Source organism: Eschrichtius robustus, chromosome 2 (genome assembly GCF_028021215.1).
Source record: "Eschrichtius robustus isolate mEscRob2 chromosome 2, mEscRob2.pri, whole genome shotgun sequence".
NCBI classification, from domain to species: Eukaryota; Metazoa; Chordata; class Mammalia; order Artiodactyla; family Eschrichtiidae; genus Eschrichtius; species Eschrichtius robustus.
This window is the reverse complement of record NC_090825.1, coordinates 78,867,873-78,888,340: the sequence shown is the minus strand read 5'-3', so window position 1 is coordinate 78,888,340 and position 20,468 is coordinate 78,867,873. Positions and strand designations below refer to the sequence as shown.

At 35.2% G+C, this 20,468-nt stretch overlaps 1 long non-coding RNA gene across 1 annotated transcript in view; it reads right to left on the bottom strand.

Moving 5' to 3' along the window:
• Positions 1 to 12,761: 12,761 nt before the first annotated feature.
• LOC137757260 (uncharacterized) overlaps positions 12,762 to 20,468 on the bottom strand; it is a 399,943-nt gene continuing 392,236 nt past the window's right edge. Inside the window, exon 3 of the long non-coding RNA XR_011072319.1 lies at positions 12,762 to 13,437. This is a non-coding gene — a long non-coding RNA (uncharacterized lncRNA). The remainder of the gene's footprint in view (positions 13,438 to 20,468) is intronic.

Genomic DNA, 20,468 nt, shown 5'->3' with positions numbered 1-20,468 from the left:
TTTTTGTTTTTATTTCCATTACTCTAGGAGGTGGGTCAAAAAAGATCTTGCTGTGATTTATGTCAAAGAGTGTTCTTCCTAGGTTTTCCTCTAAGAGTTTTATAGTGTCCAGTCATATTTACATCTTTAATCCATTTTGAGTTTATTTTTGTGTATGGTGTTAAGGAGTGTTCTAATTTCATTCTTTTACATGTAACTGTCCAGTTTTCCCAGCACCACTTATTGAAGGGACTGTCTTTTCTCCATTGTGTATCCTTGCCTCCTTTGTCATAGATTAGTTGATTAGTTGACCATAGGTGCTTGGGTTTATCTCTGAGCTCTCTATCCTGTTCCATTGATCTATATTTCTGTTTTTGTGCCAGTACCATATTGTCTTCATTACTGTAGCTTTCTAGTATAATCTGAAGTCAGGGAGTCTGATTCCTCCAGTTCCGTTTTTTTCTCTCAAGACTGCTTTGGCTATTCAGGGTGTTTTGTGTCTCCATACAAATTTTAAGATTTTTTATTATAGTTCTGTAAAAAATGCCATTGGTAATTTAATAGGGATTTCATTGAATCTGTAGATTGCTTTGGGTAGTATAGTCATTTTCACAATGTTGATTCTTCCAATCCAAGAAGATGGTATATCTCTCCATCCGTTTGTGTCATCTTTGATTTCTTTCATCAGTGTCATAGTTTTCTGAGTACAGGTCTTTGACCTCCTTAGGTAGGTTTATTCCTAGGTATTTTACTCTTTTTGTTGCAATGGTGAATGGGATTGTTTCCTTAATTTCTCTTTCTGATCTTTCGTTCTTAGTGTATAGGAATGCAAGAGATTTCTGTGCATTAATTTTGTATCCTGCAAATTTACCAAATTCATTGATTAGCTCTAGTAGTTTTCTGGTGGCATCTTTAGGATTCTCTATGTATAGTATCATGTCATCTGCAAACAGTGACAGTTTTACTTCTTCTTTTCCAATTTGTATTCCTTTTCTTTTTCTTCTCTGATTGCTGTGGCTAGGACTTCCAAATCTATGTTGAATAAGAGTGGTTATCCACAAGACATCCTCGTCTTGTTCCTGATCTTAGAGGAAATGGTTTCAGTTTTTCACCACTGAGAATGATGTTTGCTGTGGGTTTGTCGTATATGGCCTTTATTATGTTGAGGTAGATTCCCTTTATGCCCACTTTCTGGAGAGTTATTATCATAAATAGGTGTTGAATTTTGTCAAAAGCTTTTTCTGCATCTATTGAGATGATCATACGGTTTTTCTTCTTCAGTTTGTTAATATAGTGTACCACATTGATTGATTTGCATATATTGATGAATCCTTGAATCCCTGGGATAAATCCCACTTGATCATGGTGTATGATCCTTTTAATGTGTTGTTGGATTCTGTTTGCTAGAATTTTGTTGAGGATTTTTGCATCTATATTCATCTGTGATATTGGTCTGTAATTTTCTTTTTTTGTAGTATCTTTGTCTGGTTTTGGTATCAGGGTGATGGTGGCCTCATAGAATGAATTTGGGAGTGTTCCTTCCTCTATATTTTTTGGAAGAGTTTGAGAAGGATGGGTGTTAGCTCTTCTCTAAAGACTTGATAAAATTTACCGGTGAATCCATCTGGTCCTGGACTTTTGTTTGTTGGAAGATTTTTAATCACAGTTTCAATTTCATTACTTGTGATTAGTTTGTTTATATTTTCTATTTCTTCCTGGTTCAGTCTTGGAAGTTTATACCTTTCTAAGAATTTGTCCATTTCTTCCAGGTTGTCCATTTTATTGGCATAGAGTTGCTTGTAGTAATCTCTTCTGATGCATTGTATTTCTGTGGTGTCTGTTGTAACTTCTCCTTTTTCATTTCTAATTTTATTGATTTGAGTCCTCTCCCTGTCCTTCTTGATGAGTCTGGCTAGAGGTTTATCAACTTTGTTTATCTTCTCAACGAAACAGCTTTTAGTTTTATTGATATGTGCTATTGTTTTCTTTGTTTCTATTTCATTTATTTCTGCTCTGATCTTTATGATTTCTTTCCTTCTGCTAACTTTGGGTTTTGTTTGTTCTTCTTTCTCTAGTTCCTTTAGGTGTAAGCTTGGGTTGTTTATTTGAGATTTTTCTTGTGTCTTGAGGTAGGATTGTATTGCTATAAACTTCCCTCTTAGAACTGCTGTTGTTGCATCCCATAGATTTTGGATTGTCATGTTTTCGTTGTCATTTATCTCTAAGTATTTTTTGATTTCCTCTTTGATTTCTTCAGTGATCTCTTGGTTATTTAGTAACATATTGTTTAGCCTCCATGTGTTTGTGTTTTTTACATTTTTTTCCCTGTAATTGATTTCTAATCTCATAGAATTGTGGTCGGAAAAGATGCTTGATATGATTTTAGTTTTCTTAAATTTACCGAGGCTTGATTTGAGACCCAAGACGTGATCTCTCCTGGAGAATATTCCGTGTGCACTTGAGAAGAAAGTGTAATCTGCTGTTTTCGGATGGAATGTTCTATAAATATTAATTAATTCTATCTGGTCTATTGTGTCATTTAAACCTTGTGTTTCCTTATTAATTTCCTGTCTGGATGAGCTGTCCATTGGCGTAAGTGAGGTGTTAAAGTCCCCCACTATTATTGTGTTACTGTCAATTTCCTCTTTTATAGCTGTTAGCAGTTGCCTTATGTACTGAGGTGCTCCTGTGTTGTGTGCATATATATTTATAATTGTTATATCTTCTTCTTCAATTGACCTCTTGATCATTATGTAGGGTCCTTCCTTGTCTCTTGTAACATTCTTTATTTTAAATTTTATCTGATATGAGTACTGCTACTCCAGCTTTCTTTTGATTTCCCTTTGCATGGAATATCTTTTTCCATCCCCTCACTTTCAGTGTGTATGTGTCCCTAGGTGTGAAGTGGGTCTCTTGTAGACAGCATATAGATGGGTCTTGTTTTTGTATCCATTCAGCAAGCCTGTGTCTTTTGGTTGGAGCATTTAATCCATTCACATTTAAGGTAATTATCGATATGTATGTTCCTATTACCATTTTCTTAATTCTTTGGGTTTGTTTTTGTAGGTCCTTTTCTTCTCTTGTGTTTCTCACGTACAGAAGTTCCTTTAGCATTTGTTGTAGAGCTGGTTTGGTGGTGCTGAATTCTCTTTGCTTTTGCTTGTCTGTAAAGCTTTTGATTTCTCTTTCAAATCTGAATGAGATCCTTGCCAGGTAGAGTAATCTTGGTTGTAGGTTCTTCCCTTTCATCACTTTAAATATATCATGCCACTCCCTTCTGGCTTGTACAGTTTCTGCTGAGAAATCAGCTGTTAACCTTATGGGAGTTCCCCTGTATTTTATTTGTCATTTTAACCTTGTTGATTTTAATAATTTTTCTTTGTCTTTAATTTTTGTCAGTTTGGCTACTATGTCTCAGCATGTTTCTCCTTGGGTTTATCCTGCCTGGGACTCTCTGTGCTTCCTGGACTTGGGTGGCTATTTCCTTTCCCATGTTAGGGAAGTTTTGGACTATTATCTCTTCAAATATTTTCTTGGGTCCTTTGTCTCTCTCTTCTCCTTCTTGGACCCCTATAATGCGAATGTTGGTGTGTTTAATGTTGTCCCAGTGGTCTCTTAGGCTGTCTTCATTTCTTTTCATTCTTTTTTCTTTATTCTGCTCCGTGGCAGTGAATTCCACCATTCTGTCTTCCAGGTCACTTATCCGTTCTTCTGCCTCAGTAATTCTGCTATTGATTCCTTCTAGTGTAGTTTTCCTTTCAGTTATTGTATTGTTCATCTCCGTTTGTTTGTTCTTTAATTCTTCTAGGTCTTTGTTAAACATTTCTTTCATCTTTTCAATCTTTGCCTCCACTCTTTTTCCGAGGTCCTGGATCATCTTCACTATCATTATTCTGAATTCGTTTTCTGGAAGGTTGCCTATCTCCAATTCATTTCATTGTTTTTCTGGGGTTTTATCTTGTTCCTTCATCTGGTACATAGTCCTCTGCCTTTTCATTTGTCTATCTTTCTGTGAATGTGGTTTTTGTTCCACATGCTGCAGGACTGTAGTTCTTCTTGCTTCTGCTGTCTGCCCTCTGGTGGATGGGGCTATCTAAGAGGCTTGTATAAGCTTCCTGATGGGAGGGACTGCTGGGATAAAACCTTAAAATTCCTCCTCTCCATCTTATTTCCAGATTTTATGTTCAATCATAAACCACTCGACACAGGTAAGATATGTAATATTTTTAAAGACATTGAGAGGGGAAAAAAATTGTTTTTGCCAGAACTTAAGCATCCATGTTCTAAAGATCAGTCTTCTGTTTAAAATTATGTTCTTTATAATACTATTTTAAGGTCCCCCTATTAGTTCAGTTTATAGGTTAATGATAAATAATTTTAATGAATGTTTCTGAATTATCCAGTATGATTTAATTATGTTAATTTTTTCCTAATTTATTGTCCAGATAGCTACCCTCTCCCCATTTCAAAGACCTGCCACATTCCAATAAAAGCACTTAGGAAATGGTTAAGAAAAAGATTACTCCTCAAGTTCATCAGTTCTTTTCTCCTCATTGTCAGTGGTGACTAGTCAGCCACCAAAATAATCCCAAATCCTCTAAATGGGAGGATGCGTTTTCTCCACTGAAGGGGGTGGGATAGAGCAGGATTTCCTTTTGTGTTGCCACCTATCTTTTCAGTTTTCCTAAGACAATTAACTGTGTTGTCACAAGTGCACTTTTGTATTAAATATATAGGATGGCTACTATAAGTCAGTAGAAAGGGAAATGTAAAGTTCTTATTAATTTTGACTCTTCCCAAAGTCCCAAAGTGAAAGGTTTTAAGGAATTAGTTACAAGTGTCCTTATAGGCATTCCCTGGATTTTAATCTCTCTCCTTTACCCTGAGATCTGAGAATTTTTATCCATGAGTCTTTTTCTGGGAGTTCCTATACTCACATCTCCGTCTTGTGTTAAAAAACTCCATCTCAAACCACATGTAGGATCCTGCTCCCTGTATTCATTCTACCCTTACTCCATATGTAAGCCCAAGTCTATGACATTCTGTCTGGAGAAGCAACCTGGGACTCTGAAGGCCATCCAGCGACAGAAGTCTCTTAGAATAGCAGGTAGGGGGCTCAGGCATTACAAGTTCTGTGATCCAGTCTGAAATTGGCTCCTCCAGCTTGGATTTTACTTTTGATGTCTCTAATATGAGATGAAAGCTCATCTAGTTCTGTGGCTATTGAACCTCTTAGATTAAACAAAAGATCCTTCCCTAGGGCAGGCACTAATTTGGGGGCCAGCACTATTGCTATTAAGGCACATCTCCCTTCCTTTGGCATCAATGAGCCTCTGTTGCTCAGTAGCACATTTGGTTTCTTTTCTAGTCCTCCTCGAGTTCAAGCAACATTAAAAAAGGAAATATATTACTTATAACGGCTTCTCTTCTTGGAAGTGTTCAAGATTGGTTATTCTAGGAAGAATTCAATTAAATGCTTCTATTGTTCTCAATCTTTATCCTGTGGAATTTGGGGATGGGAAAAAGGAGAAAATTACAGCCATTTCTTCCTAATACGTTTATTTGTGCCCCTCTTTATCCATGTCTAGGCTGTTGTGCCTGCCTCATCATTTCTGATTTTCCTTTAATCAGTAAGTCCAATATGTCATTGTCTAACTTTGTGTCTGAAATATAACTCCTTAAACATATGATGAGTACGTGAATAAATTACTGAATAAAGAAATATAGCTCATGGTGAATGTGTATGGCTGTTGTAGAAAAAGACTTGACTCTTTAATCATGGTACATTTTACCTGCTACACTTTTGTTTTCTGCTGAGAGAAATGGGTTTTTTGCCATTTTGTGAAATACATAATATCAGGAAGTGACATTCTGAATATTATCACAAAACAAAATCTTGTCACTAGTGCCCCAAAACAATACCATAGCTATAGAAACTCAAAAGGACTTGTATTAAAACAATAGTTAAAAGACATTTTATGCCAGTGGGTTTATCCAGCGGCTCCTCTAGCACTGTATGTAAGGGCCACAGAATACTGCGGTTGCACCCTGTGGGAGAAGCCAGCCAGCTATTCATCCCTCATCCCTAGCTTTCTTATTGCATTCTCAGCTCCTAAAGGTACAATGACTGAAACCTCCAGAGTTTAGCAATTAAATTTTACATAACAAAAATTCTGATATATCTCTATTTTGCCAAGTAAGACTATTTTACTTGCATCAATCTTCACTCCCCCCTAGGGATTTATAAGCACCTATTGTTTTCTAGCATTGTCCCTGCCATTTTAAGGATTCCAAATAGATTATGAGCTAGGCAGCAAGTAGGAGAAACACACAAAAATGATTTGGGGAAACACAGGAAAACATCATTAAGCACTTAAAAAAAAATTATATACTATTTAGTTGAAAGAAACGAGAGAGAACCAGGCAGGGATAGGAGAACTAGCACCTTCAAACATGGGTAGAAAAAAAGCAGAGAGCACGCAGGGTAGTCAATGGAAATTCAGTCACTGATGTCCTCACTTCCATCTCCCAAACCACATATTGGTACCTTCAATTCTACTCCTGATATTACATATAATATATATTGACACAGAGAACATGAAAATATCTTTGAGTTAATAAAGAAATATACATAAAAGGATAAATTAAATCATACTGGAATACTGTTTCTTCAAGATTGAGAGTTTTTGTTTTGTTTTGGCACAGTGAAAAGCAGAACAAACTTCGGGTGAACAAAGACATGCACTTTACTATTATACATCCTGATCATGTGCTGGCTTTAGGTTCAATCTAATATTGTTTGTGCATCTGTCATAATGGTATGTGGGATTTGGTACTCATCACCAAATAAACTGACCAAGGAATCCAGGGAGCGCCATGTGTCACCATCCAATATTGCTGAGGTCAGAGGAATGATGAGAACCAGAAAATTTTAAAGTTTATAGAACAAAAGGGAAAACAGCTGTAAAAGATGAGATCCAAATAGACAAATTTGTCTAAGGAGGAAAACAGATGTTGCTTAAATTTATTTCCTGTTTCTTCCTGTCAATGATGTAACTTTCTGAACTCAGACATTAAGCCCAGATGGTTCAGGCAAAAGGAGACCTGTGGCCAGAGACCTCATATCAACCAATTTGGGTAAAGATCTATTAATTTTTATGGTTTTATTATAGTCTTTATTTGCATGACTTTCAATTCCTGGATTTCAAAAAATATTTTTAAAGTTTTACTAAAAATACTCCTATCTGGCCAGATTCAAGCAAGAAATTACTTTAAAAGATTATCAAAATGAAATCCAAGCAGTGAGAACGGTCTTTGGCAGCATTCACAGGGAAAGAAATTGTATGATTACAGACACATTACATAATCTAATGTTGTAGAGGAACAAAACTAAAGTGAAATACACTTAGACAGAAAAAAGTTTGAAACAAAAAATAATGAAAATCATTCAACTCGAAAAATTTGAAATAAAAAGCCAAATAAACTAAATAGGGATACAGATAAATAAAAGTAGACAAAAATTATAGAAAATTAGCAAAACAAAAATTGAGACCTTTGAATATGTTAATAAGTCAGCTGTCTGACAAAACCAAACAAGTGAAAAAAAGAAGAATTAAAGAAGATCAGACAGAGGAATGGCTAAATAACTATAGATACATCAGAGATGTAAAATGTAAAATAAAATTATGAATAGCTATTTAGTTATAAATTAGAAAATTTGATTTAATGGATTCATTTCAGCAAAATACAACAATGCAAAATTGGCTCAATAAGAAACAGAATTTTAAATATACCAATAATTTTAAACATATTGAAATATTAATCCAAGACTCTCTCATAAAAACCTAGTTCTTGGGCATTTACTAGTGTGTTCTATATCCACACTACTACTGACATATCTAGTAGTTAATTTGATCTAATGCAGATGATTTTAACCTGTTTTTGTGGTGAAGTGGATGAATTCCACCTCAGAATAATGTTTTTAAATGCATAAAATAAATGCAAGCAGTCCTTGGTTTGCACAGTAAATACTATATGGTAACACAGAGTCTATGTTAGTTGCCACAAAACTATGCAAAGCAAGGACTGTCTGTATACAAAATTGCACAGAAAACAATTATAAGTTGAAGTACAATTATTAAATATTAAGTACTAAATAAATAAATAAATGCATATCTTGCTTCTTCGTTAATGCAGTAAATCAGTAAATAAGTTCTAAAAGTGATTCTTATATCTACCATGATTTGAAAAAGGTGATGAACATCAATATTATTTTGAGATATCTGCAACAATTGAAAAGTGATATAACACTGTACCTAAATACTATCATTGGAGAAGTAACAGATACTGTTAATATTGTGTTGTTTTGCCTATATTCATAGTTAGAGAAAGTGCTAAAATTCAGTTTCAGGTTAGTGAAAATAAACATGTACATTTTCCCCATCCAAATTTTTGGATGCCCTGAATTCCATCCAGGTAACCCTTGGTTCGTAGACCTCAAGTTAGGAACCTTAAAAGGCAAATCACTTAACCTTTTGCACTACAGTTTCCTTATCTATAAAAAGGGAATAATAGTACTATCTATCATGCTATATTGTTGGAAGAAGCAAATCACTAAATATAAATATAATATAAATCAATTAGAAGAATAGGTGCAAATATATAAATATTTTCTGCTGTTGTTATTGATGTTATGAATCTTTTAATGGACAGTTAAGTTCTATCTAATAAAAGCTATTCCAGAATATAGAAAAAGATAAACAATGTTAATCTGATTTAATGAAGGTAGTGATATTATCCAAAATCAGATAAAGACAAAAGCAATCAGAGGTTCATATCACTTCTGAACATAGAAGGACAACACTAAAATAAATATATTCATTAATAATAAATCATGCTTAGTTTATCAACATGAGAAAATTTACCAATGATACCCCATTAACAAACTAAAGATAAAAATTATATAATTACTTCAATGGACACACAAAAGAAGCAACTGTCAAAGTTCAGCACTTATTTGGGACAAAAACTCTTGTTAAGCTAGGAATGGAAAGGAACTTCCTTAATTCGGAAAAGGCTGTAATTCAGAAAAGCACAGCAAAAATTATATTTAAAGGAAAAAATGTATATAAAAGCCCTTTAAGATCAGGAATTAGAAAGGGTATCTACTATCACCAGTATTGTTTATCAGAGAATGGCCAATATAATAATCATAATAAAGTTAATAAAAGGTATAAGGAGTATTAAGGGAGAGTTCATCTACATAGAAAAGTCAGCAAAATGAATAGAAAGATCATTAATATCAATAAAAAATCTCACCATACTTCCTGAAATCAAGATAAGTGTTACAATGGATTAAATTTCTCTATATAAAATAATCAAATATAAAATATAATAAGAAATACAAATAGTAGGGTTTATTAGTAGTAACAAAAACTAAGAATTATAATATTAATAAAAGTTAAAAGTATCTAGCAATCATCTCATCAAAAATACTAAGACTGTTCAAAAGGATATGAAGGAAGAACAGTGGCGAGATTCTGTGGTGTTGGATTGGAGTACTTAATACTATGAAAATAGAATTCTCTCCTAATGAATAAATTTACTCCAAGCATAATTCTAATTGGCTTTTTAAAGGAATTCAGTAGATGTAATCTAAAATTTATGTGAAAAAATAAAACTCCATGAATATTTAAATATACATTCTATAACAAAAATGCATAGCAAAAATGGACCAGATACTAAACAAAGTTTGAAACAAAAGTATAAAAACAACATGGTACAGGTGAAAGAACAGATCAGACAATCAGTGGAACCAAATGTAAAGCTTTGAACAAACCTATGTGTGTACAGATACTTAATACTGGATAAAGGTAAGACTTTGGCTACATTTGTAACACTTTATCTTGAGCAGAAAGAAAAAAAAGACATGTGGTAAAGATGACAAAATGACAATTTTGTCTGGAAAGACGGTAGCAGCAGTGACAGCAAGTTTTTCAACCTTTCTGAATCCCTACATAAAAACAGACAGAGCAACTAGATAACAAAACCAAAAACCCAATGGAAACCATTTCCAACAAATTAGGTGATAAAATATCTCCACAACCCCCCTCTCTAAATACAAGAGAGTGTGGATAAACCACCAACATCCAAATTATCTCCATGATATTATAATCATGGGCAAGACCAAGTGACAGTTTCTAGTGGCATATTTGTGTGATAAAACTATACAAGGAAAATCACAAAGATGTGATTACTCTCAATGTCAGGATAGTGATTACTAATGGCAGAAGAGATGGCATCATGACTGGAATAAGGACTCTTAAGGAGTTTCTGAGGTGGCAAGCAAAGTTCTATTTCTTGGCCTGGCTGGTGCTTGACTTACAACTGCAAAAAATAATTATTGCTGCTGTGTATAGACAGTTGGAATATATGTACATGTCATACTACTCTTTGTACTTTTTTATTGCATTTAAATTTCTCAAAAAAATACAATAAAATGTGGTAGTAAATCATGAAACTGGCATATATGTTTTCTCAAAGCCCAAAACTATAAGCTAGAAAACCCACATGCCACCTATTTCCCTAAGCTTAGCTTCGAGAATAGGGTCTGAGCTCCATTAATAGTTACACATGAGCACAAATAATAAAATAATATATAGAGAGAGTAGTATATTTAGAAATACTGCTCTTTTAAAATTCTAGAACTTCCCAATAAATTTTAAACTAAAGTATTAGGAATGTGTTATCATTCATAGAAAACTGATACATGATAGGTAGATGATACCATACAGAGATTTTGTGATTAACTGCTTTTATAATAAAAGTGACAGATTTTATGATAATCTATCCAAATCGTTCATCCATGACCCAATAATGATAATAAATGTGTCCATTATGTTTTATAGTTTTAAATTTTATTTCACATATATTATTATATTAGATGTTTCCAACATCTCTAAGAATTAATTCAGGTGCATTTAATACTAGTTTTTTCACTCTTGAACCCAAGAGGGTTAATTAACTTGCCCAAGGTTACATAGTAAGTTAGTGGAAGAAATAAAATACAAACTTAAGTGTTATTTTTCTCTGCCTAGTGGTTTTGCTACTCATCTTAAGGCATTGATTTTTCTGGATTTGGAGCTTAGCACAGAATGTTTGGCAATTAAATCCATGGGCTTAACCTCATTAACTTAATATTCTGTGTTAATTAAACTAAGAGATAAGCATGATCAAAACTGAATTCTATGGCCATCATCAAAAAATCTACAAACAATAAATGCTGGAGACGGTGTGGAGAAAAGGGAACCCTCTTGCACTGCTGGTGGGAATGTAAATTGATACAGCCACTATGGAGAACAGTATGGAGGTTCCTTAAAATACTAAAAATAGAACTACCATACTACCCAGCAATCCCACTACTGGGCATATACCCTGAGAAAACCATAATTCAAAACAGTCATGTACCACAATGTTCATTGCAGCTCTATTTACAATAGCCAGGACATGGAAGCAACCTAAGTGTCCATCGACAGATGAATGGATAAAGAAGATGTGGCACATATATACAATGGAATATTACTCAGCCATAAAAAGAAATGAAATTGAGTTATTTGTAGCGAGGTGGATGGACCTAGAGTCTGTCATACAGAGTAAAGTAAGTCAGAAAGAGAAAAACAAATACCGTATGCTAACACATATATATGGAATCTAAAAAAAAAAAAAAATGGTTCTGAAGAACCTAGGGGCAGGAGAAGAATAAAGATGCAGACGTAGGGAATGGACTTGAGGACATGGGGAGGGGGAAGGGTAAGCTGGGACGAAGTGAGAGAGTGGCATGGACATGTATACACTACCAAATGTAAAATAGATAGCTGGTAGGAAGCAGCTACATAGCACAGGGAGATCAGCTCTGTGCTTTGTGATCACCTAGAGGGGTGGGATAGGGAGGGTGGGAGGGAGATGCAAGAGGGAGGAGATATGGGGATATATGTATATGTATAGCTGATTCACTTTGTTATAAAGCAGAAACTAACACACCATTGTAAAGCAATTATACTCCAATAAAGATGTTAAAAAAAATTGAATTCTACCTGCAAAACATAAGGGATCCTCAGAAATCTTTTCTTCTGCTTTCAAACTCATCAAAGATCATTAGGCAACCTAAGTAGATTAAAGTAATAAAAGGAATAGAAAACTTATTTTGTTTGTCATCTACTAACAACCCTTGCAAAGTCTGAAGTAATTTCAGAGAAGCAGATATCCTTAGAAACCTTAGGGTTGCAGATTAGTTGCAGTTAGGATATTAACAAAAACACTGACATAGATAATGAAAATTCTATTTGTCTAGAAATAGAGTGTTTAAGAGTTTCAGATCCCAGTACTTTGCCATGCAACCTCTGGATGCTTAATATTGACATACTGACTCCAAACGTACATAAGGGAGCTTGCCACAACGTTAGTTATAGCTATCCATGTTGAGTTTTTATTCCATCTCAGGAATAAAAATTAATGTCACAAATGAGAACATTGGCATGAATTATGACACTTCAGTTATTCAAGGCCTCCTAATTTTAACTGCCCTGTTTTAAAAAAAAAACATATCAATCAGCTATACACTATTTCTTTGGTGGCTATGAAGCCTATTACTGCATTATTTTTACAAGGATTTACAAAGCAAACATCCCTGGATATCTATTGATCCCTCACAAGGAATTCTGGGGAAAAAAATCAATTCAACAAATCAATTCAACAAATATTTATTTATCTGTTAATAGTGCCAGACATTGAAATAGGTATTACAAATACAAAAATAAGTATGAGATGAGGCTGTTTGCCCTCAATTAGCCAACAATCAAGGAAGAAGAAAAACACAGGAAACCAAATAATTATAATGTAAGTCCAATTTTACCTGTGCTGTTTAAAATATAGCCTTTCCTCTACATCTTCATGTGACCCACAGACCTGCAATGACTCAAGCTCTCTGAGAACATAGATGAGGGAGTGATTAATTCTACACTAGGATAGGGAAATCAGAGAAGATTTTTTGGAAATTTAAACTTTCAACTGACTTTTGAATTTCACGTTAGCTCCCACAAATAACTTAAAACCTAAATGGCCTCCTGACAAACTGAAAACATTTGCTGTTTTTTGTTTTTTGTTTTTTTTTTTTAAATATTTTATTTATTTATTTATGGCTGTGTTGGGTCTTCGTTTCTGTGCGAGGGCTTTCTCTAGTTGCGGCAAGTGGGGGCCACTCTTCATCGCGGTGCGCGGGCCCCTCACTATCGTGGCCTCTCTTGTTGCGGAGCACAGGCTCCAGGCGCGCAGGCTCAGCAATTGTGGCTCATGGGCCCAGTTGCTCCGCGGCATGCGGGATCCTCCCAGACCAGGGCTCGAACCCGTGTCCCCTGCATTGGCAGGCAGACTCTCAACCACTGCGCCACCAGGGAAGCCCTGCTGTTTTTAAAAACAAAAAATTTTATTTCAGTTATTTTTGTCCATTAAATCACTTAGGGTTCTTACAAGTAACAGATATAAAGTCAGAGTAAATTAGGCAAAATAAAGTTAATTAATTTGAAAAGATGTGACGATATCAAACCTAAGGAAATCATAAGGACAGATCTTAGAAAACACAGGAACCAAAAAGGATCTGGGGAGCTACATGGCAGAAACTCACACACAGTCTCCTCAACACGCTATTGTCAAGGAAAAAACTGAATTCCAACCATGTGTTAAAATGCATGCAAAATAGGCTAATCATAAACGTTATCACTTAACAAATAATGACAAAGCAAATACTCATGTAGCAGCAACTTTGATGAAGAAATAGAACATTAACAGTACTCTTAGAAGCCTTGAATGTGCCCCTTCTTCATTAGACTCAATCATTTCTCCCTAGAGGTAATCAAAATTCTGATTGCAAAAATGTTTTCTTGCTGCTGATAAACTTATGTAAAATTCAAAAACAAGAAAAACTCCATCTATTGTCCATTGTCTATTCTTTCTCACTATAATCAAACTCAAATTCAGCAAGTAATAAGTGAGACCAGGGAAGGAGGGGAAGAGAGATAAAGAGCAGGAAGGAGAGAGAGAGGAGGAGGAGAGAGAGAGAGAGGGAGAGAAAGAGGGAAGAATGGAGAGAGGAGAGGAAAGATTGACTTATACAGGTTGACCTAGCTTGGGGAACATCCCCACCCGTTTTAAACATTTTTATTGGAGTATAGTTGATTTACAATGTTGTGTTAGTTTCAGGTGTACAGCAAAGTGATTCAGTTATACATATATTCATTCTTTTTTAGATTATTTTCTCATATGGGTTATCACAGAATATTGAGTGGAGTTCCCTGTGCTATGCAGTAGGTCCTTGTTGGTTACCTATCTTATATATAGTAGTGTGTGTATGTTCATTCCAAGCTCCTGATTTGACAGTCTCAATAGAGACTAGATCAAATCAGAGGAGAAATAATACCTAAAGTGATACAAGGATGCCAATACCAGCAGATATATGAATCGATTCTGGTCAGGCAAAACTGACAAATGTCTACAATTATCTATGAATTTTCTATTAGTGCTACTATGGAAGAAATTTCTATATAGTAAAAGATTTCCAAATGTCAGAAAACTGTCCAGTTTGACCATAAATCTTAACTCAGTCAAAAATTGATCTTGTTTCAACATTTTTTCTTAGTGCCATCTGACATTACCTTCTCTACTTTCTCCATATTGTAAATTTCATTTAAGACCTTGATCAGATTCTACCTCTGCTAAGAAGCCAGCTAAAGCCCTTGTAACTATCTTCCTAGAGACCACGAGTTATCATATACAAGTCAGTATGATAGTGTCTTTGTGCTAACCCTTAGTATAATTTCTGTTTGATGAGCTCCTACACTGTGCTAAGTACTCACATGCATTACTTTTAATTTTTATAATGATCCCATGAGATAGGTACTGTTATCACCCTCTACCAAAGAGAAAAAATTAGATTTAACTATATTAATAAGAGAATCATTATAAGAATGGCCATTCCTCTTACACAATTCAGAGCACAAAATCAAAATGCACTGGTCACTTGAGTGCTTTTAGACATTCTCAATCCAACAGTGCTTGTAAGTACCAATGTTAGAAGAGGAAATTTAGAAACAGAAGAAACAACCAAAAAGTAAATTGAAATTTGTTTTCCATTTTAAGGTACTCTATGGGAAGTAGTCTGTGTGAAACAAGGATTAGTATCATAAACCAGAATTTGCCAAACTTTATGATAGAAAATATGTTGAGTTTTACAGCAGAAATTATGTCTTTGTAAGAATAAGTAATATCAAAATATAGTACCTGTCTTTTGAGAAAATTTAAATTTAATCTCTTATCACCCATTGTAATATTTACATGTGATTGCATAGCTCAATGTAATTATAAAATTAATGAAAAAAAAGAAGATGGATCATGTAGCACATTGTTATTCTAATGGAGTTCAATGAATCACATTCCCCAGTATCCATATCCTTGTGTGGTCCCCTCCCACATGGACTTGGTCATGTGACTTTCTTAGGCCAATGGGGAAAGCATGTACAGATTGGGGCTTACCCTCATGATATACTGCTGTCACCAGGTAAGGAAGCCCATTCTCGACTTCTGGAGGATTAAAGACCACATGGAGAGGAAAGCAGCCATTACAAATGTCCCAGCCAAGCTGAGCTCCCTATAGACGCTAGCTGAATGAATCTGCATGAGTGAGATCAAGATAAAGCTACAGAGGACCACTGAACAACCCATGAAGATTTAAGAAATAATATTTTTCATTGCTTTAAGTCAGCAATAGACAACGGATTTGAAAATCTGTACCAGAATTGAATGGCTGCTGTAACACAAACCTAAAAATTGTGGTACTGGCTGTGGAAGTGGGTGAATGCTGAAGGGACTGGGCAGTAGGTGAATGATGAAGCAGTATTGAGGAACCTGCTATTAGAGGCTAGAAAGATGTTTTGTAGCATTGAAGTAATGGCAAAACTGTTTTCTGCAATATTTTGGAAAATGGAGACTATGCATAATCATTCAATAATAAACTTGTAGATCTGGCTAAGAATTCTAGATAGAATATTTAAGTATCATATGTCCTCTCTTAGGTGTGTATCATAGAGTAAGGGAAGAGAAAGAGGAGCTAAAAAAAAATTGACTTTGCATGGTGAATTTAGAGAATATATAAAATAGCCAAAAGTTTCTTGGTTGGAAAATAAAATTAGTTCACTTATTCAGTCTCTCCAGCCAGCAAAGGATTCTCAGAAAAATATATGCCTTTAAGGTACTTATCAAATCAGTGATTTGGCTGTAAAACCCTTTGTTAAGACCTGAAAAGAGTTAAGGAAGTGCCTAGTAGACCCTCTTATCTAGACAGAAAGGCTTCTAAGAATCTTACAAGCATTGCCTCACAGCAGCCACAGATGGAGTCTAAAGCACATAAAGAGGTCTGCCTTCAAAATAATTGTAGATGTGGCTCCAAGGGCATCAGATGAACTCCAGCCTGACTTATAGAAAGGTCACAAAGTTTATAAGGGAATTTATCAGTTTGGACTAAAAGAGATAGAGCCAGTTTAAAAGGAAAAGAAGCTTCTGGTTCCCCAATCTACTAAAGGCAAATAGGCTGAGAAAGCTACTCAGCAACAAAAGCAGGTCATTTCTAATACGAAAAAAAAAAGAAAGACGTCTCATAGGACAGAACCAGATTTTCAGAGATGAGAGCCAAGAGCAACAGTGAACAATGTTTTAGAGATTGACTCCCAGGGAGAACTGGCCCTAATCTAGGAATATTCCCCCTCCCCAAGTGTAGAGAGTCCTGATAACTAAGCATCTATCTGGCTTTTAGAATTGTTTTGGTCCAATGATTGCTATGTTCTATTCTTTTTCTTTCTGAATGGCAGTGTCTACTGCTGTTACCTTTCCTGATTCACTGTTCCATGTTAAGTATGTGAAAGGCAAATAACTCGTTTTTTTAGGTCATGAGTATTTAGTTCAAGAGGAGCTCCACCCAAAATGCTTCAACCATATCCAGACCTGATCCTCTTTATGAGATCATGGGCTTCTTAAGTGATGCTATGTCTGGATGAAGCCATGGGTGCTAGGAGGTGACGAGTGTATTTTGTGTATGGGAAAGATATGAATCATTGAGGCCAGAGGTTGGAATGTGGTAGTTTGTTACCAAAATGGAACCCAATGAATCATACCTTTCTGTAATGATACTCCTGTGAGATCCCCTCCCTCATGGGATCTGCTTTTACCAATGGGACATCAGCAAATGTAATGCAAGCAGAGGCTTGATAAGCATTTGCAGTTGGGTCTTGAGCTCTTGAAATATGGCTGCCTCCATGTGAGGAAGCCCAGTTTAGCTTTCTGGAGTATGAAAGACCACATATAGAGAGACATCAAGCTATTTCAGATGTCTTAGATGAAGCGAGCCTCCAGCCAAATTCTAGCTGGGTGCACCTGCATGAATGAGCCCAGGTGAAGGCAGCAAAAGAACTACCCAGCCATAGGTTACAAACCAGTATTAATTTTTCTGCAGCCCTTATCATTCCTAACCAATGATGAAAAATAATAAACATTTAATTAGTACTGGCTAATGGACTGACCCTTCCATGTCAATTGTTTTTTCTTCCAGGGATACTTAGCTTTTAATAATTTATACATCCATAAATATAGCATATTTAAAGGTCTTTAAAGAATAGGAGTTTTATTAATTATCTGTAACTCTGTTACCACCAAAATAGACATTTACTTTTGACTACTGATTTCATCTTCCATTTTTAAAAACATGCTGTGATGTAGAAATAAAGGAAATTTGTTAAGAATTTTACCATTTAAATCAAGTCTTACATCACTGAACCATGAATATTCATGTTGAGGTTTAGCTTAGAAGTCTGGATTTTTCCTGAATAATGCTTTGCTTGAGCTGGAACGGCAAGAAAAGGATGAAAGAAGCTCCAGGTTAAAATGCCACAGAATCTTACTATTATTACCAAGTTTCAGTAGTTTTTCTTGAATAAATGCTTCTAAATTTATTATATTCCTTATTCAACTTCCAGAGTCCTAAAATTGTTTTTGACAATTTTGTCCAATTTTATCATTGTTTTTTGTGGAGAGGATTTGCTGAGTTTCTTATTCAGCCATTCTGGAAATCCTTCTTTTCTGTTTCTTCTATTCTGAGTCCTTATTTACTATTTTTTTAATTTTCATTTTTACTAATTTTTAGGTGATCTATCATTATTACTTTATAAATATCTATCTATATTATAATGTATATTATTATTCACTACTGCTCCTTTCCTCTTCATCTTCCTTTACCTTTAGGACACTGTTCTAGTTCACTTGCTTTGTTTTGTTTATATAATTCTTTCCCAAATATTTTCCTCAGATAGTATGTATGAATGATATGTTCTATATCCATAGTCTCAGCAACAAGAAGAAGCATGTTACATATGGGTAGATTATTAACCAGGGAACTTTAACTTCTGTAAATGATCTGGAGTAGAGGCTGAGTCCCATGCAAGTCAGCAAGTGAGCTCACTTATAGAATCTTGAGCAAGAAAAATGTTACATCAAACCTTAAAAGAGACCAGAAAAATATCTGTTTATGACCCAGAGATATCTTAGGAACTTGATTAAATGATGTGTAAAGACAGAATTCCCTTCAATAAATCAAGATCTCAAGTCTACCAGCCTATGGGAGCAAGCCTAAACTCATGCTACGTGCATTATGAAAAGCCTGGATTAAGAAGTTGACATAAAAATTGGGCTAGAATAGGTAAAAATGCTGAGGCTCAATTAGAATTATATTCAATATTAACTCAAGGGGAAGGTGTTATTATCTATCCACAGCACTCAAAGATTCTTAAAGGAAGAAAATATCCAGGAAAGATGAGTTCGTCAATAATTATGAAACATATGAAAAAGCACAATGCCAACAATAAAGCCCTCAGGTTTTATAAAATGAAAAACTTGCATCCAAAGCCCTAGAGCAAATCCAACAATCTAAAAGGATATTGAAAATATGCACATTTAATGTTAAAAAGATATACAAAGTCATTAAGCCCATAAAACAATAGAAAATTATGAAACAAGAAAAGCCAGATTTGAAAAGTATCAAAAAAATCCTTGTTATAAAGTATAGTAATTAAAATTAAAATTGCTACATGGATAAACTACAGGTGGGATACTATGGAAAGGATATTAACTGAAAGAGATTTTAGGAAATCATCCAGACATAGACAGATAAAATGAAAGAAATGTGGAAAAGCACCACGAAAAATATACATCACCATCCCAGACTTCTCTCTCAGTTTCCAAACTTGTAAATTCAACTGCCTATTCCACATTTACACTTGGGTATCTAATGCACATTCTAAACCCCAAAAGTCTAAAGTTGAACTCCTTATTCTTCTACCAAAGACTGTTCTATTCACCACCTTTCCCGTTTCAGTTGATGCCAATTCTATCCTTCCAGTTACTTGGGCTAGTTACCTTGATGTAAGCTTGACTTCTAATTATTTTCACATCTTAAATCCAATGTATCATCAACTTATTGACTCTAGTTTCAAAAAATACCCAATATCTAATCACTTCTCACCTTCTCACCATTTTACTAATATCTCCCTGGTCTGAGCCACCATCATCTCTCATCTAAGATAATGGAGTACTGCAAATGTCTCCTGTCTGGTCTTCTGGCAGTACCATTGCTTCATTATGATGAAAAGCATGATTAACTTATCCTGCATACAGAAACTTGAGCCAAACTAATTTAGGTTTAAAATGCATAAGGGGCAGAGTGGAGAGGGGGTTGTGGAGGACTATGAGCCTGGTTACCCAGGAGTTACAAACTCAGATGCCAGTATGAGCCAGACTAGCAACCTACTGGGCAGGGTTTAACACACAAGAAGTGGTGAGGCCTGTGGGAAACAAGAAAGTAAAGAAAATCAAATACATTACCCATGAGCTATATTTCTTCATGGGATATGATTCTTCACTTAGTTCCATTAAAAAAATGGTAAGTCGGGCTTCCCTGGTGGCGCAGTGGTTGAGAATCTGCCTGCCAATGCAGGGGACACGTGTTCGAGCCCTGGTCTGGGAAGATCCCACATGCAGCGGAGCAACTGGGCCCGTGAGCCACAATTACTGAGCCTGCGCGTCTGGAGCCTGTGTTCCGCAACAAGAGAGGCCGCGATAGTGAGAGGCCCGCGCACCGCGATGAAGAGTGGCCCCCGCTTGCCACAACTAGAGAAAGCCCTCGCACAGAAACGAAGACCCAACACAGCCATAAATAAATATATAAATAAATTTTTTTAAAAAGTTAGATTTGAATCTTTGAAAGCGACACGTTGGAAGAAAATTGGAAGTGTGATTGCTCATGCTGAATATGTAAAAAACCAGTGATCTTCCCATAGGCCTTTCATAAAAAAAAAAAAAAAAAAAAAAGGTAAGTCAACTAACCTAACTATTTTTGT